General features: G+C 50.9%; 1 long non-coding RNA gene across 1 annotated transcript; it reads right to left on the bottom strand.

Moving 5' to 3' along the window:
- Positions 1 to 415: 415 nt before the first annotated feature.
- LOC138468517 (uncharacterized) lies at positions 416 to 9,059 on the bottom strand. Its single transcript, XR_011268296.1, has 3 exons — positions 8,929 to 9,059; positions 848 to 937; positions 416 to 757 (listed from the first exon to the last, which is right to left on the bottom strand). It is a non-coding gene; the product is annotated as an uncharacterized lncRNA (long non-coding RNA).
- Positions 9,060 to 23,714: the final 14,655 nt, after the last annotated feature.

Genomic DNA, 23,714 nt, shown 5'->3' with positions numbered 1-23,714 from the left:
CCTCTAGAAAATTCCAGAAGATGCAAATGACGAGTGGAGTATTACCTGAGGCGTGGCGCGGGTTGTCTTCCCAATGAAGCCTGAATGCATCACCTTAACATCATCATCATACAGGTGTTTTCTTTCATTTCTACACATTGGGGAGGAGTTCAACAAGGGCGCCCTGGCCACTGCTCCCTCTACTAATTGAAGACCCACGTGGTTCTCAGCAAAGGCTGCAGCCTCAAGTTCTATGGGAGGCCAGCTAGTGGGATGTTATGAAGTTGTAGGCTCCTTGCGCAAAGCGAGGCCATATAGGAAAGACAAAGAGTCAGAAGCGACCCCTGTTCAAAGGCGTATTTGGGGTAGGTGCGAGGTGCAGCAAGCTAGGTTTCACAACTACTAGCCAGAAGGTCACAAAACAAGAGAAACTGAGTTCAAATAACTTTTACTTTAATTTGTATACTGACAAACATGAAAAAGGTGCAGGCCTATAATATAACATGATGCCTTAAAAAGACACATGAGCCCAGAGGGCTGGAGAAAAAATATGTTTTAGCTATACATTATAGTGAAGGTTACTAGCATAGGTATTTGTGCAAATTCATGTACTACTTATTGATAGTAGTACGCCATTGTTGTCGACACATTAGGTGATCAGTGTTTCTGGTTCGGAATACTATTGACGCTCAGGAGTTGCTCTGTTGTAGCAAGGTGGCTGAAGGGACCGAACTGTCATCAGGACGAGGTTGGTAGGAGAACAGGTAGTGTAAAATACCTATAAAAATAGATGACATGATGTGTGTCAGGGGTGAGTGACCAAGAGGAATGAAGTATATTAAAAAGAGGCTGCAGGTCAGAGACCTACCTTGATACTGTCGTCTTATGAACTTAAATGAATGAACGTCAGCCGCTTGTGGTTCTGGCGAGGTTAGTTGGATCCTATTGGATAGTGGATCTAGGAAGAGAGTAACAAAAGTTACCTTGTTGTCTGATATGTATGCATCTTACAGCAGTCAGGTGATTAATATAGGAAACACATACCTGGCACTTTGCTGTTGGACCAGGCAAAGCAGGGCTAAATTGAAGCTGTTACAATGAATTAGTTTTTAAATAATTTTATTAATTTTTCAACACAACCAACAATACAAACCAAACACGCAGTGCAATCCACAACTATTACATTAACATCAATTGGTCTTTGCTCACTGCCCCCCTGATCCCACCCCCCTTTTCGAGCCTGTTTGACCTTCACTCTCACTATCTACTACACGCGGCAGGGCGTCATTTTCATCAGATTCCTCTGGATCTAATATTGTTCCAAATAGTCCAGATATCAATGTTTTCCATGCCATCAGGGTACCCACTTCTTCCTCCCAAGACATGCTACTTGCCCCTTGCCATACCACCGTTTCAGCCTCCGCCCATTTCTGTAATTCCTTCCACCACACCTCCGCCCGTGGCTTATGACACTTTTTCCATCCCATAGCTATCCTTCGCTTTGCTAGCACGTACGCCAAGTCTTTTAGTTTCCCAACATGCTTCAGTTTTCGTGCCCTAGGGAACCCTCCCAACAGGCAGGCCCAGGCCGTGTCTATGGCTAGCGTGACCCCTTTCTCTGCTAGCTTTTGTGCCACTTCTCTCCAGAAACCCTCGATTACTGGGCATGACCAAAACATGTGTGTCATATCAGCATTTTCCTCATCACACTTAGGGCAGGCCTGTCTCCCAGCATTTCTGAACTTAGATATCCTCAGCGGGGTCATATACGCTCTATGCGTTACGTACAGCTGTATTTGCTGCAGTCTGGCATTCCTAGATACCTTCTTGTGGTATCCCAGGGCCCGTTCCCACATCCCATCCTCCATTTGGGCTCCCACCTCTGCTGCCCAATCCAATCTCAAATGTGTCAATTCCTTTCCAACCTTAGTCATTACCATCTCATACAATCTAGAGATCTCATGCCCCCTTCAGCTGTGTCATATATCATCCCCATAATGGCGTCTGGTTCCTCCGCCAATACTGTCTCAGGCCACGTTATCCGAATCTTCCGCACCAACCTGTGATACGTAACATACTGGCCCCCATGTAATCCCGCCTCCTCCCCAAGTCCTTCAAAATCCCTGATGGTCCCCTCCTGTCATATATCTCCCAACGTTACCAGCCCAGCCGACTCCCAGTAGGTTCTGATAATCACCCTCAGTTGCTTATCCCCTCCCGCCAAAGCAACCAGCTGTACCTGCGGGGAACAGGGGAGCGGGTCCCCCATCATCATACATACACGACGCCACATTTTCCACCCCAGCCTCATCATCCCCGGGCGCTCCTTCATTTCTGACTCAGGCAACCAGACAATTTCCTTCAGGTAAAACGGGGTACAGTCCTGTCCAAACAATCTAAATTCAGGGGTCGCTTCATCAGAGAGCCATTTGGCCACATATTGTAATTGGCTCGCTATATAATAGACCTCAAAATTCAGTAGTTTAATACCCCCTTTCTCGTGAAAATTCTGCAACTTCCATAGCGCTACTCTATTCCGGGTACCATGCCACAGGAAGTCTCTACACATACCATTCAGTTGAACAAAAAACCCCTTGGGAATCATGTGTGGAATATTACTAAAATAATGTAGGAGCCTAGGCAGAACCACCATCTTAAGCATCGCTCCCCGTCCCATCATCGCTAAGGGCAACTTCTCCCAAAACCTCATACATTTGCGGATTTTTCCAATGGCCATCTCGGTTTTACGCCTATGTTCCTCTTCCGCCGTATGGTACACATCTATTCCAAGGTATTCGAAGGAGCCCACAGTCCATGGCACCAGTAACACCGGCAATCTTTCTACAGAGGTTCCCTTGTAACTGCCCAACGGGAAAATGCTAGATTTGTGGGGATTTACCGCTATACCGGACAGCCTTACATACCTTTCCATCACCTCCAGAATATACTGAAGATTTTCCTCCGGTTATCTCAAGTATAATAACAAATCATCCGCATATAGGGATATCAGGTGCCGTTCCCCTCCTACCTCAATACCTATCGTGTCGTATTGCTGCCTTAGGTATAGTGCCAGGGGCTCCAGATCCAGAATGTACAACATCGGGGACTAGGGGCACCTCTGTCTAGTGCCCCTGCTAAGTTGCCATCTCTCAGATATCACTGTTCCTGTTCGAACCCTGTCTAGCGGCGCACTATACAGCATCTGCGCCTACCTGATGTACCCCGGCCCCATTCCATACTCTCCCAAAGTCGCCAGCAGCCACGGCCATCTAACCGAGTCGAAAGAGCTTTTACTGCGTCTAAAGACACAATTGCCATTTCTCCTTCATTGTCACAGCCCCATTCGATCACCCGATGGAGTCACCTGTGGTTGTGAGTTATGTTCCTGTCCGGGACATAGCCCGTTTGGTCTGGATGTATTAACTTGCTAATTACTTTCCGCAGTCTATTCGCCAGGACAGCCGTCAATATCTTGCCGTCCTGGTTCAGCATCGACAACGGCCTGTATGATCCACAGCTATGTCCAGGTTTATTAGGTTTTGGGAGCGGTATTATGATCGCTTCTCTGAGCGACTCTGGCAACCATCCCACTTCAAACGCCTCATTCAGCATTTCCAACATTGGGGGGAGTACTTCTGCCCTATATGCTTTATAAAATTCACTAGGGAATCCATCTGCTCCCGGGGTCTTACTAGTAGGCAGCTGCCTAACAACCTCCTCCAACTCCTCTAAAGTAATTGGTGCATCTAGTTCTTCTCTTTCTTCTGCACTGATCTTGGGCAATCCTATATCCTGCAGGCTTTCCAGTATCTCATCCCGGCTGCCTCCTCCTCTGTCCTCATATAGTTCCCTATAATAATCCGCAAATTCCCTATTGACTCCCTCTTGGGTGTCCACTACCTCACCATCTTCTCTGGTTATTGTCCTAATCGGGGGCCTAGGGGTTTCACTCTTGTATAACCACGCCAAGAGACGGCCCGTTTTATCCCCACCCGCATGTTGTCTCTCGACGTACTTTTTGTAATTAAGGTTGCAGAGCCTTTCCCAGTGTTCCGCACACTGCTGCTGTAGTTTGAGCACCAGCTCGGTGTCTACGCTTCCACTTTTTAGTACTCTTTCTAATTCCTCTTCCACTCTTTGTAAACCAGCCAGGACCCCCCCCTGCAGACCTTTCGATTTAGCGATGGCCACACCCCGCATCACCACTTTAAAGGCCTCCCACAGTATCCCAGCTGAGTCAACACTGCCTGTATTCACCTCAAAGTAGTTAATGATCTCATCTCTTATATCCTCTCTAAAAACTGGATCTTTGAGCGCCTCCGCACGGAGACGCCATGTCGGAATCCGCGCCCTACGGCGGCAATATTACCACCCCAGAACCAGGGGCGAGTGATCCGACAGGACCCTCGCTTTATATTCTATGTGAATGATCTCTATCACTACATCTGGCGTGGCAAAAACATAATCAAGTCTAGTATACAACTGCTGCGGGGCTGAGTAATGTGAATATTGCCTCTCATTAGGATGCTTTGTTCTCCACACATCTACCAATTCAAAGTCATCTAGCAACGTCTGCAATGCCCTAGCTGCCGGGGCGGGCCTGACCATCTTGTTATCCGATCTGTCTACTTTGGGGTTCAGCACACAATTAAAATCCCCTCCCCAGATCACTGCGCTGCCCACACACAAACCTAGGTTGGTGCACATAGTCCGGAAGTACGCCGCTGTGTTTTGATTGGGGGCGTACGTGTTTACAATGCACACCTCTTTATTCTCCACCAACCCTCTCACTATGACTAAACGCCCCTCAGTTTCCACTATTTCCTGTATTAGCTGGAACGGGACATGTGGCGCCACCCAGACCAGTACTCCCCTAGCATAGGCTGAATATGAAGACCCCACTATAGTACCTTTCCATTTACTCCTCACCAACTCCAACTTTTCCCGTGTCAGATGCGTCTCTTGTAACAATGCAATATCTATCTTTTGTCTTTTCAAATACAGCATGACCTTATTCCTTTTTAAATAACTGTTAAGTCCCCTGAGATTCCACGTCACTATTCTAAGATCCCCCATAGCTTGTCAGTACCCATCTCCCTCCCTCCCAGCCACTCCCATCCGCCTGCGCAATACAGATACAATTCTAGGGCTATTCTATATAGGCTCGTGTTTAAACTCAAACTCCCCAAAACTATATACACATCAAACTCCCCACCTCCCTCCCCTCACCCCACCCGTCCCTTCCCCAACAACTCCCTCCCCAACTGTTGCCCAGCTCCATCCCTGGATCTCAGTCACCCCCACATCTAGCCCTGCCTAGTACGCTCATACCTCAGTAGGGTGAAGTCGCCCTAATGGCCACTTAACTATTAATACTAAATGGGGGTGTGAGGACTAGCCCTACGAGGCTCCTTAATAAAGCAACAGTCACAGTGCACAATACATTATCTATTCTAATTTGGTCCCATCTACTAACAGGCCACGTCATTGACTATAGTCAAGTCCCATAGTCTTACGCCGCACCATCTTCCAGTGCTCCCATTACTCATTACTTATCTCTTCCTCCTCCTTCTCTCGTCTGAATGTCGGCCTCCTGGGGGCATCCCTGCATATCAAGCCACCCCATGGCATCCTCCGGAGTGTCAAAAAACAAGGTCCTGTTCTTATGAAAAACGTTCAATTTCGCCAGGTAAAGTAGCATGTACTTATGGCCCGCTTCCCTCAGTCTCCTCTTAACAGCCCCGAAGTTCATTCGGCTTCGCTGCACCATCAGGGTATAGTCCGGGTAAGCTGTTATGTTTGCCTCCCCTCGCTTGATTGTTCCACCTTTGCGGAAGTGTTCCAGTATCCTTTCCCGGTCCCAATAGTTAAGGATCTTGGCGATAACCGGCCTATGCGGATTGCCTGGCAGCGACTTCCTCGTTGGAGCCCTATGCGCTCATTCCACAGCAAATCCTTGAGACAGAACTCCTCCAGGTATCTCCTGTAGCAACATGTTTTCGACAAACTCCGTGGGGTTGTGGCCCTCCTTTCCCTCCGGCAAGCCCACAATGCGGATGTTGTTCCTTCGGGCGCGTCCTTCCGCTTCCTCCGCCCTATTCTCCAGGTTGCCCACTCTTTGTACCAGGGCATGCAGTTCCGACTTGTGTGAGGCGCAGTCCGCTGTGTTAGAACTCCCTTCCTTCTCAAGGTTCTCTGTGCGCTCCGACAGGGACCTTACATCTTGTCGGAGTAGATTCATCTCCTCCTGCACTTCACCGACCTTAAGGTCCAACGCTGTTTTCAGTTCAGACACAACGATTTCGAGCTTGGCCTCCCAGGCCGCTTTCAAGTCTGCTTTCAAGTCTGCAATCACAGCCAGGACCTCCTGATTTGTACCCGCGGCGGCCATGCCACCTGCGGGGGGCTTGTCTTTGCTCCTGGCACTTTCCGGGCCCCGCGGTGTCCTGGCGAATTCGTCCAGCGTAGGTTGCTTCACTTTTTGTCTTAGTGGCTTATTAGACATGACGCAGCAGCCCTATGTTGTGGGGCTGCCCACCTCTTATGCTCCACAAGTAGGGGGTGGGCGCACACCCAGTCCCAATATCCAAAGCCTTACACAAGCATGGGGGCATCAGTACCTCAAAAGCTCAACCAGCCTCCTCCTTGGCATGCCTTAGTCAGTCTGCAGCGATCTTATGTAACACAAGCTCCAGCGGGGCCCTCGTTTCAAGTTGTGCCACGGGTTATGCCCTCTGCACCTCTTATGTGCACGGGGTGATTCTGCTCGTGTGCCCGCCTCCTATAGTGCAGTGTCCAGGGGTTCCAGCTCCTTGTGATGGACTCCCACATGTCCCTCTGCTGGACGTTGGGCCAGGGACCTGATTCTGGCGTCAGGCGCCCAGTGTTACTAGTCCTGGCGCTGCCCTGCCCGCATCAATGGACTGTGGCCATTTAATGTCCCCAGCGCTTATGTCCCATAACAGCCTCTAACAATACTGTTCTCTCCGAGGCCATTCCTCTCCGCCGTAGATGTTGCAGTGATTCACATCCACTGCTTATATTCCATTGCCCCCGCTGCTCTTGAGCCTTTTATCTTCCAGCCCGTAGTGTGTTCGTACAAAACTGCCCCAGAGAGCGCTTCCCTGCTCAGGTACTGGGCATCTCAATCTCTACTTGCAGTCTGCCCAAGTTTGCAGCGAAACCAAGGTGCTGCTACTCCATATTAACAGTTCTTTGGCGCTACCAAAGGCTCCCCGCTTGGTGCCCGCCACCAATTACGTATACCCAAGCACCCCTCCAGTGGCTGCAATGCACCCGGGCCTCCTACTGGTGTTTGCAGTGACACCTGCCAAATCCTTTCTAACAACAGCTGGGTGCCCTCCGTGCACCCCACGCTTCCGTGGACTCTGTCTCTTTTCCTGCGGCTCCTCGCACCCCAGTCATCGCCAAAGACCCTTCCCGTCCAGTCCTCGTGGGGGATCAAGCTCTTGTCTGAGTGCATGCATTGTGCACTGCGCTGCAGTCTGTGTTAGCTTGTGTGTAGTCTCTCCCTCCTGCCCTCCTCCAATGCACTATGTTGTCGAGTCTGGGAGTGCCCATTTGCAGCCTTACTACACAGCGTCTCTCACTGCATGACTTCCAGTGTCATTTTTTGTTTGCTGTCCGGTGTTGTGTTTTTGGCAGGTATCCCTACAGTTCGGGTCCGCTCGTGCGAATACCTTGTCAGTTTCACTGCCAGCTGATGTAGATATTCCCCATTCAGGGCTCCAGCGCTTGTGTATTAGAGGTGAGCCTTTCTTTGCCTGACTAGGCTATGCTGTTTTCCACAGGGCCCTCTGCCTGTTGCCTTTGTCCACTTATGGACCGTGCCCCTGTGCCTTCGTTCACGGCTCCAGCAGACTCCTGCCTCTTCTCCCAGCGCTGCTGGTGCTTTCCTTCTTCACACACGTGGGCTCTCTCCTTAGTCTTTCTCTCTTCGGCACCACTTCAGCCCGTCTCCTGCCTCGCCAGAACCGATCCGCTCTCCAGCAGTCTCTTGGGCAATGTGGGTCTCCTTCTGTCATGTCCTAGTGTCACCTTTGCTCGGGTCTCCAGAGCCCTGCAATGTTCTTGCGTTTCTGAGATGTGCATGCTCCCTCGCAGCGTTCTTCCGACCCTGCTTGTTCGCTGCGGTAATCAGGCAGCCCTTTGTTCTCCAGCGCCGGCCATCTTGATTCACTTTCCTTCCCACTGGGTACAAGCTTGCAGTGACTCATTACTGTCTATATGTCCATATTAGAACTCCAGCTTTCTACCGGGTGTGCTCCGTCATTTCACACATCAGGCCTTTCTCATCTGTGAACGAACGCTCATTGATCATGCAGTTTCAACTCAGGATCATGTTGGATCGACAGGAGCCCTCTAGGAAACCCGTCCTACTTCATGGCCTCTCAGCCACGCCCCCGTCACAATGTAATTAGTCATTAGATTGTGAATGTCAAGCGGGGTCGCCTAAAAATAAGGAGAATATGAGTACATCTCTTAGTGATGTACACTGCTGTAACTGACATATATGATAATATCATAGTTAGTAGTGGTGGTGACTGTGTCCTAGAGGGTCGACTGACGAAAATATCCAAAGTAGCATCACTAATGTGGTTGTTGCCATATAGTGTGAGACATAAGGAAGTGTCACGTTAATTGACCATATGTGCTGGAGACATGGGTATTTTTCTTTTATCTTTACACATGGCGTTAAAAAGATCTGTGTCTGAGTGATGTTAGATGACACTATGGGACCTTATGGCCTCTAAAAAGACAACAAAAATTGGTTCGAGAATTGATGATACACACCGCATCGGAGGTGCTTAATGTGGCGCATGCATTGATATAGCGTGTGCGTAGCGACACGGAAATCCATTGCGATCGGAAGATCAGTGGAGAATGGGCTTGTAGGAGTATGTGAAGTGCTCTCAGTGAACATCTTACCTCGTCTATGGGGCTGGCGATGCGGTGGTTTACTGCCAGGCAGCGCAGAATTTGATCGAGGAACAGCTTTCTTCAACTCAGTAAATGGCGAGCTGTAGCTCCGTCTGTTGCCTGGTAGTGGGAAAGCTATGCGCATGCCCATTGAGAGTTTTACGCGTCGATGCAATTGAATGAAGCTTTATTGTTCTTCGTTCGATGACATCTGACGGGGTGAATGCAGTGTCTAAGTGTTTGATGTTTACATATACATGTGAGGAACACTTTTTCATTGCGAAAAAATATATAAATAATTATTACGTTCACAATCAGGGATCTCTTGTCAAAAAAGAAACTATTCTGTACAGTTTGAAAACATATGCAAGACTCAGAAAAAAACACAGTGGACCACATTTTTATGTCGCTGGTAAAAACGTTATTCAATTTTTACTTTCAAATTGTTAACATATGTTTCAGCAAGGAGAATTTTGTTATGTGATTGAGGTGTAAATTTGATTCAATAACATGGGATTACTGGGTAAATTGGTCTGTGAACAACAGTAGTTATAAGGACCACAGTGTTCAGTTTATTTGAAGAAAAGATTCCACTCGATAGAAACGTTCAAGCCTTGTTTTACTGAATGTAGACGGAAAATCCACTGCTGTTCTAGTTTACGAAGAGTTAAGTCTCTGTTTCCTCCTCTGAATGGATTTTTGGCTGTTTGAAGAACGAACCAAAAAATGTCATTGTGACTGTTGTTTTTTTGTTGGAAATGTGCCATCATGGGTTTGTCTGGTATAGCATTTTTAATACAAGACCTATGTTCGCAAATCCGCTGTCTTATTTCTCGTTTGCTTTTACCTACATACAGTAGCTTACATGGGCACTGGATTGCATAGACTGACCATTTGCTTCTGCAATTTGTAAAAGTGTTAACCGTCCATGTTTTGCCATTTAGGTCAATGGTTTTTAGGTTCTTGGTGAGGCAGCATACAGAACAGGCTCCGCATCTGTGGTGGCCTGTAACTGGCGCTAGGTTCCACAGTGTTGATTGCGGATTTGGTGGTGGACTTGGTTCAATGCAAGTATTGGCCAAAAGGTCTTTCAGGTTCCTGCTGCGTTTAAATGCAAAAAAAAAGATTCTGCTGGTTGAAAGGATTCTGTTTGTAGAGTATGGTTACACAGGTTATCTTCTCTTTGCAATTCTCGCGTGGCGTCGGGAGTAAGACAGGATTCTCTGCTCATGTTTTTTGGCCTTTTGCGTGCTCTATGGATAACATGTCCTGGGTAGCCTCTTGCCTCTAGCCTGGAGGATAAATCAACACTGTGGAACCTACCGCCAGTTACAGGCAAAACATGGACGATTAACACTTTTACAAATTGCAGAAGCAAATGCTCAGTCTTGCGCCTGGTGCCCGAGGCAGCGGATGGCCAAATGGCAGAAGCAACAGCAGCTGCAGCATCAGGTGCGTGGAGGTGCGGCAGCTGGGCAAAGGTAGTGGGCGTAGTCCGGAGAGGTACAGGCCTGCATCGGTGAAGGAGTGCAGGACTGCAGCTGGTCCTCCACGCATGGCCGTCGGAGGACCCCGGTGGGGTTCACAGAGGAGGCGGACCCATAGCTACCCGGGGCTGTGGCGGTGAGAAAACAGAAAAGAAAAAAAAAGTGTTACTCCGGGCCATGGGCCGTGCGCGACCTGAAAAAGGGGCGTGGCCTTAACCATCGGGCCGCAGCGGTGATACATTGCAGTATTGCTACCTGAAGGGGAGAACAGGAGTTTTCCCTTGGCCTGCAACGGGTGTGACAGGCTGCACCCGCAGGAGTACAAAGAAACGGGGCATGGCCCCATTGTGACACAGGCCGGGAGACATGTTAGCTTTTCCCACACGGGGCAGCGTGGGTGGAGCCTGGCTGACCCTGCGGCATGGTGGACAGGGCAGCATGCAACCCCACAGAGAAAGAAGTGTACGGGGCTGTCGAGACCGGGCCTGCAGCAGTGAAATGGAGGAGCTGCAGATGATTGACAACACAGCAGACCTGTGGGTCCTCCAGCGTGCCTGTAGCCTTGGCAATGGGCAGCTTCAGCAGCCTGGGTGCCCAAAAGGAGACCGGCTTTGTGAACAGCCCCAAAGGACATTGAGGCCCGCAGCGACCCAGATAAGAAAGGGGTGTGGCCGAACAAGACCCGAGCCTGCAGAGGTGAAATCAACAAGGGAGTTCATAGGCTGGTGCAGATTACAAACCCTTTGAGCATTGTGCCTGTCCACGAGGAGGTCGCTAAATCCAGGACCCAGTGGCCAGTGAGGTGGGCACCGCTCACCATCAAGCACGGCCAATGGGAACAGATGGCCAGTGTTGGGTTTTAGGTTAACTGGGGACAATGGGCCCAGAGGGCTCCAGGTCGCAGGTAGAGAAGGCCATGGTCCGCTGCGGCCCTCACAGCAACAAAGGAGTAGGTCATGTGACAAGCGCTGCCCATCAACCTAGTGTGCCACCAGGTCGGGGGCGCAAGAGGATGACCCACAGGCCCATCTGGTCACTGCTCACAGAGCTTCTTGATTTTGCCAGGAGGAGTCCGGCAGGGCAGCGGTGCCATAAGGAGTGCTTGTGCACCCGCCCATGTCACAGAATCACCTGACTGAGGGAGCGGAAGAGGATAGGTGGCCCCAAATACCGGTCACCAATATCTCCCTGTCAGCAGCCCCTGGGTGGAAGGGGAAGTGAAATGAGTGGCTTGCCATCCGCCAGCAGTACCCTGCAACGGTGAGCCTTAAACCATCCATGAACAAGGCTGGTGTGGCCCCTGGTGCTCCCAGGTGTGGTTTTCCCAGCCCCTGAACATTGTAATCATCTGGCTACCACCACCACAATCCTGCCACAAGGCTTGCCCACCAGCTACGGACTAGGCCGATGTGGCACCTGGTACTCCCAGGTGCGGGTTTGCCAGCCCTGAACTCTCATCTGGCTGCCGGCATCCAGCCACAAATGTGTTCTGCTGACCTTACCCATCCGTGAACCCCGCACTGTCCTGAAGCGTCCTCGCTGGAAGTCGAACTGTTGGCCCGCGGACCTGTACTAATGTGGTGTGATACTGCATTATTGTGTTTGGGAGGGCAGGGTTCCAGCTATGAGTGATGGTGTTGTGTCAGGGGTACAAGAGCCCCTCACCCAGGTTAATAAAGGGTGTGCCTGGACGTGGAATGTTAATGTGTCACCAGTAACTCGCCAACCCAGACCGTCACCCCGTGGACAACCTGGGCCCCCAAGGGTGTGAAGACAAGTAGGAGTTATGATACTAGCATGATTGTGTGCAGTGTGCTGTGATTTTGCATTTTGATTTGTTATGAAAACGGAGGAGTGTTGCATGTCACCCCTCCTGGGGAACATGGTACCTCCCAAGGATCTCTGTATGGTCACATGGTGGCAACCATGTGACCAAGTTAATAAAAAGAACGAGCCGCTTCCGGCTCGTCAGTCGATCCTCAGCTGACTCCGGTGTCGTTCTTTCCAGGCACCATGCTGGTGCCACCCCGCATGCAGGAGGCCCAGGGACGGGGCCCTGCACGAGGAGGGTGCCCCTGCAGGGCAACACCGTCCCCTGTGTATGCTAGGGCCATGTGAGTGTGAATGAAGGCGCATCCCGGCCTGGGTGCCCACAGAGCCGGGACTGCGGTGAGCTCGGGGCTCCCAGCTCGTGTGTGCTGCTCCGGTGATCCAGAGCTCCCAGGGTGATCCCTTGGACTCATGCGCTGCGTGACCGCAGCCCCAGATGGTGCTAGTTGGGTGATTCCGACATCTGTGTGGCCCGCTCTGCTGACCCGGGAGCGGGCCACCACAGGTCTGGTCTGGTTACACACCACAACACTAAGGGATCCTGGCAAGAATACGAATTTACAGTTGTGTACGGTCCAGGTAGGGAGAATCCTGTGACAGACTGTCTAGGTGCCAGACAGGCAAGTCATCATCGTGGATAAGGGCAAGGAAGAGTAGATGGCAAGACTAGACGGTAGTGCATTGGTGCGACGCTCACCCGATTCTTTGCAGCCTTGCAGGGATGTCGTGGAGTCCCCACCACCTCTTCCAGAAATCCCCAAGGGCCTGTGAGACACCTCTGTAGGTTTCCGAGCAGATGGGATTGGTTTGGCTTTAGTCGGTCTGAATTCCCCCTTCCTATTGAGTAGCTCGAGCTAGCGTGTCTGGCGTGCTCGCTCACCATTTGCCTGCCTGGGAGTGAGACAACACAACTCCAAGCACATGCCCACTAACGTTCCCACTCCCTCTAGACGCCACCCTTTCCCATATTCCGACTGATTACCTTAGGTGAGGATATAGGTGGCCATGAAACTCTGGATAATTCTGTCACTGCTCAAAGCGTGGTCCTGCTTGCCCCTGCTTCTTAGGCACAGTGAAGAGTTTCAAGTTGAAGGCAATCTGCATTTCTCTCTCGTAGGAAAATTGGATGTGAAGAAGGTTCAGACCCCCGTGGATTCCGTTGAGCTCCTTTATCAATGTCTAAATCTGGAGTAAGCCATCTTAATGCGAAGGGTAACCAATCATGTTTTCGGTGGAATACGAATGGCTTACAAAGAGAATCTAGCAATGTCCCATATGCCAGGGAAGTCCTTTTGACTGCAGAGGATAACCTTCCTTGTTTTCTGTTGTAGCTGTGGAGGATGGCTCAAATCATGAGATGCTCTCCTGAGTCCTGGTCCCCAAGCGAGTATCGGGTAAGTGAAGTGTGGCTTCAGGTAATCCGGTAAATCCAATCCCTCCAAGCAAGGAGACCCCCAAGCTGGTGGGAGCATTGCAGTGTGAACGCTGAGCACGTGCACGCGGACAGGTTGTTTGGATCGTTGGATCGGGTTTGAAATAAGTGCCGCTCTAAGATTGCTGCCGGGTTCTCTCCCAAGTTGTAATTCGTATGAGGAGGGGGCGTGGCTTGGATGGCCACGTAGGAGGCTGTGTCTTCACGGAGCTCTGCAGATCCGGCATCGATCCTGGGAAGAAGGGGTGCACGCAGTGACCAGCCGGCGCTGCAAACCCACACATCCGTGCATGAAGGTTGTGGCGACATTCGCCGAAAGTTTGGTGCGTGGGGAGTGCTTCGGACTCGAGTTATCCTCGCCGCAGTGCAGCGGGTCCAGAACTGAAGACGCAGACAAAATGGCGGCCAGCACAAAGAAGACGACGCGAGCGGTGGTCTTGGGCCTGAAACTATTGAGACCCCAATAATGAACTTTTCGCTTGCCGCCCGAAGCGTGTTCGAAGAGCGGAGCGGGAGCGGACACTGTGGGGGCTGTGGACAAGACAGACTCCAACGAGGGACAGCACGATGAGACCGTGCCTAATTGTCGCGACAAGATGTCTGCCAAAGCGGGGCGACCCCGGGCCAAGCAGCCCACGATGGAGGCCTACACCAAGTCTCCCCCGAGCGCCCCTGCAGTCGCGGGGGACCCACCGGGCACAATCCAGGAGGTGCTGGCAGCAATCGCTGATTTGAAGGTGGCCTGGGAAACGAAGCTAGGCCTGGCCATGAAGGAGCTGCAAGTGGGCCTGGACCTCAAGATCGGAGCGGTCCAGGAAGAGGTGAACCTGCTGCGACAAGATGTGCGTACGATCGCAGAGCGCACGGGGGCACTGGAAAAGGAGCTGATCCCGAACGCGGAGGCGTGCGCTTCACATGCTAAGGAGCTGCATGCCCTGATTCAGCGAGTCGGCAACTTGGAGGATAGAGCAGAGCAAGCAGAAGGGCGCGCCAGACGCAGCAACATCCGTATAGTGGGTGTCCCAGAAGGAATTGAGGGCCCGAATCCCACGGAATATGTCGAAACAATGCTTTTGCAGGAGATAACTGGCGGGGTGCTGACCCAGGGGTTTGCGGTAGAAAGGGCGCATAGGGCCCTGACCAGGAGGCCAGCCCCGGGGGCCCCCCCACGGCCGCTGATCGCGAAGATCTTGAATTATCGTGACCGCGAGAGGATTCTTGAATTTTTTCGGAAAGGAGGAACGATTGAAAGGGGGTCGGGGAATATAACGGCGTACCGGATTATACGCTCCTGGTGCAGCGGAATCGAATGAACTTCGGAGCGGTAAAGAGGAGGGTCAGGGAAGTAGGCCTCCGCTACATGTTGCTTTACCCCGCCAGGCTGAAGGTATTTTACAAGAACAAATCCTTGTTCTTCGAGACTCCTACTGAGGCGATGGACTGGCTAGACTTGCAGGGCCAACCTCAAGAACCGGATGCCCAGACGGAAGAGGCTGAGGATAAGTAATACGTGACGAGAGCACCCTAAGTGCCATAGTTATGACATTGGGACTGGAATATAGGATGCTGTTGTGCTGGTGGGACGGAAGCCAAGGTATTTGCCGGCGGGTCCCGTCGGGCGCGCCTCTCCTGACATAGATGATAGGGCTCCCGTGAAGCGCTCTCTGACCCCAATAGAAGTTTGTTTAGTTAGGTCACCGTTAGATTGGTGACGCCCTACAGGGTCCGGGTCCTCAAATATGGGACAGGTCCAGAAGTGGGTAGGCCTGAGATCCAGGGATGGAGCTGGGCAATTGTTGGGGGTTGGTAGGAAGGGGGGAGGGTGGGAGTTGTGTGCTGTGGGGTGGATGGGGGGGATGAGATAAGGGGACTCCGTTTGTAACTTTTTGGGAAAGAGCCGGAAAACTAATTAGCAACGGGAGCATCGGGAGTAGGGTTGGGATGGGGACGGCCAGAACGGATGGCGTCGGGTAACCTCAAAGTTGTGACCTGGAACGTACGGGGCCTCAACAGCTACCTGAAACGGAATAAAGTAATGCTGTACTTAAAGAGAATGCGTATAGATATAGCCCTGTTGCAGGAGACACACCTTACTAGCGAGAAGCAGGAGATGGTTAGGAAGAAATGGAAGGGCACGGTGGTGGGGGCTGCGTACTCTGCAAATGCTAGAGGGGTCATCACGTGGGTGGCGCCGCACGTGCCGTTCCGAGTGCTTAGCCACACGGCAGACTCTGAGGGCAGGATGGTGGTGGTGACGGGCCTCTTGGAGAACAGGGAAGTGCACATTGTAAACGTGTATGCCCCCAACAACGATACGGGAGCTTACTTTAGGACTCTTTATGGTACAATGGGACCCCTGGCAGGGAGTACAGTAGTGTGGGGGGGGGGGACTTCAATTGCACCCTGAATCCTAGGATGGATAGATCAATGGACAGGGCGGGAAAAAACGTCGCCGCCGGCCAGAGCGCTAGGAACATTATTGAGGGACCTAAACCTAGTGGATGTATGGAGGAGAATGCACCCAGAGGATAGGCAATATTCACACTACGCAGCGCCACATAACTTGCACACCAGGCTCGACTACGTATTTGTGACGGCCGAGATATTTGGGGACATAGTGGGGGCGGAATATAGGGCCCGAGTATTATCTGATCACTCGCCCCTGATAGTGGAATGGAAACACCAGCCCCCAAGACCGCGGATCCCGACATGGAGGCTTAGGACCGAGGCGCTACAGGATGAGGGGTTTCGGGAAGGCCTACGGGATTCCATTGAGGAATACTTTGATATAAATACGGGCAGTGTACGCTCGATGGGCACTCTGTGGGAAGCGTTTAAGGTGGTGGTGCGCGGGGCGGCCATTTCTAAGGCTAAAGGGCTCCAGGGGGGTGTAGAAAAGGAACTCCGAGCAGCGGAAAGTGAGCTAGAAGACCTCACGCGGTGTGAAAACACCGCTCATGGCAATAGAACTAGGATAAAAGACTTGCAGACTACCTGCAGTGAACTCTGGGACAGGCTGTGCAGACTTAATCACAGGAGATACACTGAGAGGATACATGCAGGTGGCGACAAGCCAGGCAGACTGCTGGCCTGGCTATATAAGTGTGAGACTCCCCGCTCGGTGATTAGTGAGGTCAAGGGCGATGGAGGTTGCATGTGTAACACCCAAGTGGAGGTAAACATGCAGTTCCACAAGTTCTATAGGCACTTGTACGAGGACACTGGGGAGGAAATGGGACAAGTTATACGCGATACATTGGAGGACACAGAGTTGCCCACCCTAGATGACCTAGAGCGTGCAGAGTTAGACGCACCTATCACCTCTGATGAGCTGGAGGTAGTGATCCAGAATCTGCCCACATGTAAGGCGCCTGGCACAGACGGATTGCCTGGCGAGTTCTACAAAACATATAAGCAGGAGCTAATCCAACCACTGCTAGCTACTTTTAATGAGGCCTACGAGCAGGGCGAACTCCCGTCGTCCCTCCGCGAGGCCGTGATCGTCCCACTCCTGAAACCAGGGAAGCCAGCCGACGAGTGCGGGTCTTACAGACCACTGTCCATGCTCAACCAGGACAGCAAAATACTCACGGCGGTGCTGGCCAACAGGTTGAAGAGGGTGATTGGGAAGCTGATACACCCAGACCAGACAGGTTACGTCCCGGGTAGAAACATTACAGATAACCACAGAAGGCTACACCATGTTATTGATCAGACTGAAAGGGAATCGGGTGAGCTAACCATAGTGTCACTGGACGCAGTCAAGGCCTTTGACTCGGTAAGATGGCCCTGGCTGAAAGCGGTCTTGAAGGGATTCGGAATGGGACCGGGATACCTCAGGTGGGTCCAGCTGCTCTACAGCGCCCCGCTGGCGAGAGTTAAAACTGGGGCCATAATCTCTGACGCCTGGCAATTTAGTAGAGGGACCAGACAGGGGTGCCCCTGGTCGCCTATGCTATACATACTAGCATTAGAACCGTTGGCGGTGTGTCTGCGTCACCAATACGGGGAGGTGGGCATAAGAACGAATAGCGGCACGCACCTGATATCACTATATGCGGACGACATGTTGCTCTACCTGCGCTATCCAGAGGAAAACCTGCAGTATGTGTTAGAGGTAATGGAGCGATATGCCACCCTTTCTGGCATATCGGTGAACCTCGGAAAGTCCAGTCTCTTTCCTCTGGGCAGATACAGGAACGTCCCGTCGCAGAGGTTGCCTGTTCTACTGATACCATGGCAGACAGAAACGTTCAGGTACCTGGGATTAAACATCTATCATAAAATAGAAGCAGAACACAAACACAATACGGAAAGAGCGCTTGAAGGGATTAAAAACCGCATGGTTTTTTGGGCCAAACTGCCCCTGACCATGATGGGGAGAGCGGCCTTGCTCAAGATGGTGGTCCTGCCTAGACTTTTGCACTTTTTTGTGAACATCCCGTTTTTGATACCAAAAAGCCTTTTCGTTAAACTACACAGCATGTGCAGGGGTTTTCTATGGGGAAGCTCCAGGAATAGGGTGGCCCTGTGGAAGCTCCAGAACCCGTACGACAAAGGTGGCATAGGCCTGCCAAATTTTGAGCTCTACTACCTCGCGGGGCAGCTGTTGTATGTGGCTAGGTGGCTCTCAGTGGAAGACTCGGCAGAGGTGCGACTTCTACATGGAGATTCGGCCCCGTACTTCCTGCAAGACGTGGTGTGGTTGCGCAGGGATCAAATGGTGGGCAGGGGACGGCTGTTGAGAGACTGGGCTGGGAGATCTGGCAAAGGACTTGGAAGATGATGGGTGACCGAGAACCATACTCTCGGCAGGCCCCCCTGGTGGTCCTGTGCGGGGACGACCCTCAGCTATTCGAATCAGTTCGAAGATACTGGGAGCAGGTGGGCCTGGCCACCCTCGGGGATATATGGCAGGGTGGTGAGGCGCTGGACTTCCAGAGGTTGCAGGAGGAGGCGGGGGTGCATGAAGGCCAATATATTACTTATGCCAGGCTTATTAATAAGACTAGGGAAACATGGCCCGAGACAGTGCTTGCGAAGGACCCTGAGAACTCCCTAGAAACCATGTATGATGTGTCAGAGGGCGGGCACGAAATCTCGAGAATATATGAACTCTTACGAGAGAGGGCGGGGAAGGAGTTGCCCCGACTAAGACAGGAATGGGAGGAGGAGGTGGGAGGACCTATGCTGGATGGGCAATGGGAATGGGCACAGAGATACCATAAAAAGGTGTCTCGTAATGCTAGATTTCAACAGCTTCAGCTGTATGTTACCCACAGGGCCTACCTGACCCCGGGGAAGATTGCAAGGTTCGGGGGCCCAGCCACGCAGCAATGCCCTAGGTGTGGGGAGGTGGACGCGGGGCTGCTGCATATGTTCTGGGCCTGCCCGGAAGTGCGCAAGTTCTGGAACGAGGCCAAAACGAGGCTGGCTGGCGGGGGAGTGGCGCTGGATGTAGAATCGGCTTGGTCATGTATGCTAGGGCTCTTTCCCAGACCCAGGCACTCCAAACACATAAGTAAAATGAAGGACCTGGCCTATGTTCTGGCCAAGCGCAGGATCGCAATGGGCTGGAAGGCGGCCCGTCAACCCAGGGTGGAACTGTGGTGGGCAGACCTCTTAAAGTGGGCGGAAGCCGAATCTGTTGTCTGGTTTGAGGCGGTCACCAGGGGGGGCGAAGAGGAAGTGGGCCCCCTGTTGGCCTGGCGGCAATTGGTGTCCTCCATAGCTAATTCCTGCCAGAGTAACAACGAAACAGAAGACTTGGGAAATGACTTCTTAGACACTGCTCCGCCCGAGAATGCTCCAGCAGTTGACATGGAAGATTCGGCTCTAGTTGAAGGGGGGGGTGAGTTGGGGAGTTCCAATGGACACTAAATGACACATGATGCGTTTTGTATATTGAAACAGTTGAAATGTATGTTTGGTTTAAAAAAAAATTTGAATAAAAATATTTAAAAAAAAAAAGCTGTAATTCGTATGAGACCTTGCCCTGGTGCCATGGGGGATATTGTTGGGTCCTTGCTCACCTTAGTGCTGCTAGACCTTGGCTCTCCTCCAACCCTGTGCCAGGAAGGTCCAAGGCAGTGTATAGTGTGTCTCTGACTCCCTTGCCCTTAGGTGTGAGTGAAGGGTGCGTGGTGGTGGTGGTGGGGGGGGGGGGGGGGGGTGGGTGTGTGTGTGTGTGTGTGTGTGTGTGTGTGTGTGTGTGTGTGTGTGTGTGTTCTTCCCCCCCCCCCTGGGGTCCGAGGACAGGGACTTGACAGAGGTGATGGGCTATGTTGACCAAGGTTGGCTGAGAGAAACCCCCAGGATATTGACCTTTTCCATGGTTAGGGACGAGTTTTGCAAGTTCACCAAGACGAGCGGTTGGTGCTACATATGAACGTGGTGTAGTTGGCTCAACAAGGACACTTAACCAAGCAATGGTTGAGGTCCATGTTATGGTGGTCCGGGATGGACATGATGGTGGAAGAGTCTATGGGAGAGTGCTATGCATAAATCCTGAGTGAGAAATCCCATACAACCTACTCCCAAGAACTTATACCCATGAGAACCCCATAACAGGTGTTGGAAAAAGCTGGTGTTGGCTGAATTGGTCCCTTGGGCATTATGGGCTAGGAGAGTAAGTTTGGCATAGGCCTGATAGACTACACATCCAACTTGTTCAGAATAGTGTTTGTAGACATCAACACCATGGTCAGACTCACCCAATTCTTGGAGGAGGTTTATTCTAGTGTGGGTTATCCCAGGAGTATTGTTTCAGATGATGGTGTGTATATATAGTTCCAGGGGAAATACAGAGGTATTTGAAGAAGTGGATTGTGTACTGCAGGACAGTGCTGTACAACCCTAAGGCTAATGAGTTAGTAGAGCGGGTCAATCACCTGGTCAAAGAGGATCTGCAATTAGCTATTGCTTGTGGCTTTGACTGGGAGAAATCTTTGTGGGCACATGCGAGAGGCATACAGAGACATTCAGTCATGTGGCAACGGGTCACATTTTTAATTAGTATTAGAGGGCGAGTCCCTCACTATTCATCCTCTCTGGATGCCGGGGGCAGCCCTAGGTGAAATCGATCCATCTGTGATTCAAAGACCTTTTGCATCTTACCAGAGTAGTTACAAGGGGAGAGAGGACGCATGATTCTAGATGCATGGCAAGTGCCCTAGTCACAAAAGTGGGGGAATTGGTCATGGTGAGTAAATCTTTGGTGTTTCCAAGGGGAATGTGGTTTTCTTTAGACCGGTTAGATTCACAGCTGTAGGTAGAGAACATGTCCTAACTGAGGGCCGTGGGGGATAGAGCTAGATTCAGGTTGCTGTCCTGGAAGGTTCACATAGGAGTCAGGGGACAAACAAGGGTTCTTCCTACACTAGTAGGAAAGAGGTGCCACATGGTCCAGATTAGTACAACTGTGATTTGTTGGCAGATGAAGGGTGAAAGACTGGTGATGGTTCTTGTGAACCTGCTTTGGACAGGAGTGGGGATTTCCCAGAGGGTGTACTTGAGGGCACCCATCAGTCTCATTGGGAGAAGGTGAGCCTTTGCCTATGCTAGCTGGCACCTCCTCCATCCAGAAGAACACCCGCTCTGAGGACTTTGCATTGTATTGAGTGGCGGTAAACTAGTGTAGTACTGCACACATGTTGCTCATACATAGGTACGCTGTAGGTTACTTTATAGGGTATATAATTTGCTTTATTCTTTTTGTTTTTATGTTTAATCTGCTTTTGTTCGGGGTTCCTGCGGCAATAGGATGTATCCTGTACGTTTCTTTTCCTATATTTTCCTGTTCCATTGGAACTCCACTTTCTGTGTCGAAAGTTCTTCGTGGAAATGCCAGGAGAAGTGGGTGACGCGCAGTGTGTGGTGAAAGAGGCGAGGCGTGCTGCACTAGGGTGTCTTACCGATGTATCCTGAATAAATCACTTTACCGTTATCATCCAGAGAACTTTAGTTTTTACAAGCAGCTTATTATTCTGAAAAAACCATCCAACGTTCTTTGGGTTTCTGAGTGTCCCCCACATTTCTTTCCAATCTCCTTGGTCCATGGTCCACCTTTTCCAGTCCTTGCGTCTTGGAAGAACCCTGCTCTTAAGTCTCTGTTCCTTAGCCTGTGGCCTGTGTAGCCTGTGTTTGGCAGAATCCCTGGGCACCAAAAGGCTGGTAATTTGATTTGCCCTAGAGGCTCGAGCTCTGCTTTCTCGCCACCTACCTGTCTCAGGGTCATGGCGTTACTCCCCAAAGCCCTGTTCTCACTTTCCTCCTCGGCAGGTAGCAACAGTCTCAGGCCTGGTAGAAATGTTCCTGCACCACCTGCCCCCTCGAGGCTTCCTGACATGCTCATAAATTAACCCATCTAAGGCTCACCTTGGTTAGATACTGGGTTCACCTCCTCTTGACTCTGTACCACTTCCCTCTGAATTACTCTTCACTTATCAGTTCCTAACACCACCAACTAGGAGTGTTTTTCGTCTCTTTTAGTCTCTTTCTTCTCCACGTTGATGTTTCCTTGACTTCCCCTATCCTCTCCTCCAACCTCCTCTGAAATGCCTTTCGTCACCTTCTCTCCTATCTTCCTTAACTTCTTCATTCTCTCTTCCGCCACCTCTCTCCATCAAGCTCCAGAAATCTGACCCCAACTCCTCACACTCTCCTTTCTGTCAAACTCGATCTTCCTCTTATAGGGGGCTTAGCTCTTTCCATTGTGCCATCCCCCTTCGGAGTGAGGAAACCTGCATCTCGTTAATATGACTGGTGTGGGATTGGAGCAGTGGTTCTGTGTTACCGAGTTCACCCGAGTGCAATGCACCTCGGCTGTGGTGCGTGGTCACCATCTTGGGGGGTTTGCATATGTACAGGATAGAAGCTGCAAAGGCTCTGCCCCAAGTGCCTCTGGCATGCTGCTTCAAGTCCCCCTGCTGACAGTAAGACTTACAAAGATTTTCCACCAGTTAAGCGGAGATAAAGGGCGACCTTGGCCTACAGCCGAAACCTTAAATGATGTGGTTCATAATCTGCCTATGAGGGGCTAGTTTAAGAAGGAGTGCTCGAGGGTTCACCATGTACCACCTTTAGGCCGAGCATCACATGGCAGGCAGTGAACCTGGTCTTTGTGACCACCGCATCGAAAATTCCCAGGTACAAGCAGGGGAACTTGTTACATATCTCCTCCTTCTTTAGAGCCTGCTAAAGGGGTATCAGCAGGGTACCCGTTTAGGGAAAGGACATTAGCCTGAAAATGCCCCACCCTGTGTGGCACAAAAAAGGTGTAGGGATGTAAAGTAAGAAGCCTTCTTACTACACTTACATTGGTGTACTTATTTTATGGGATCCATGTATGGAGTGCATGGTAGGTGATTTATCAACCCAGATGTTTTAGGATTGTACCAAATGTACCAATTGTAGGCTTTCATTTAAATATAACAATGCATTTTTCCTCTCGTACGCCACACTTTTGGAATTAGCCAAAGACCACACTCCCGCATTCATCTGCTTTCACATACAACTCAATTGACATTATGCACAACACTTCTGCCATAAGAATTTAGCTACCTTTCACGACAAAAAATCTGAAATCTAGCTACACACACAACTGACTCTCCTCTCTCACACACCCTCCAGCAATTCTCCCTAGTGTACATCTCGCCACCCACACACATGCCAATTAGACATGGGTGGTTAGCAGGGACTCAGCCAAGCCCTCCTAACCTGTAATGGCCACAATGCACACATGCATATTAGCACCTCCTAACTTTCCCATGCTTCGGACCCTCCGGTGGCTTTCAACCGACAGGGCATTGGGACCATACCCATGGTGAAAGGTGCTATACAAGTGACGAAATGAAATGAAATGAAATATGGTCCATGTGGCTTCCCAGGGACTCCACTAATGCATGCATTACCAGAGCATGACAAAACATTTGCCCTTGAAGTGCAACTCCTCACCAAATATTCAGAGTCTATGTGGATTTCCTAGGCTTGGGTTTAAGACAGCTGATAATAATCAATCAATAATAACTTTATTTTGGCCAAGGCCC

This window comes from Ambystoma mexicanum, chromosome 4q, assembly GCF_040938575.1.
Source record: "Ambystoma mexicanum isolate Mex_15411 chromosome 4q, UKY_AmexF1_1, whole genome shotgun sequence".
Taxonomy (NCBI): Eukaryota; Metazoa; Chordata; class Amphibia; order Caudata; family Ambystomatidae; genus Ambystoma; species Ambystoma mexicanum.
This window is presented reverse-complemented; position numbering and strand designations above follow the sequence as displayed.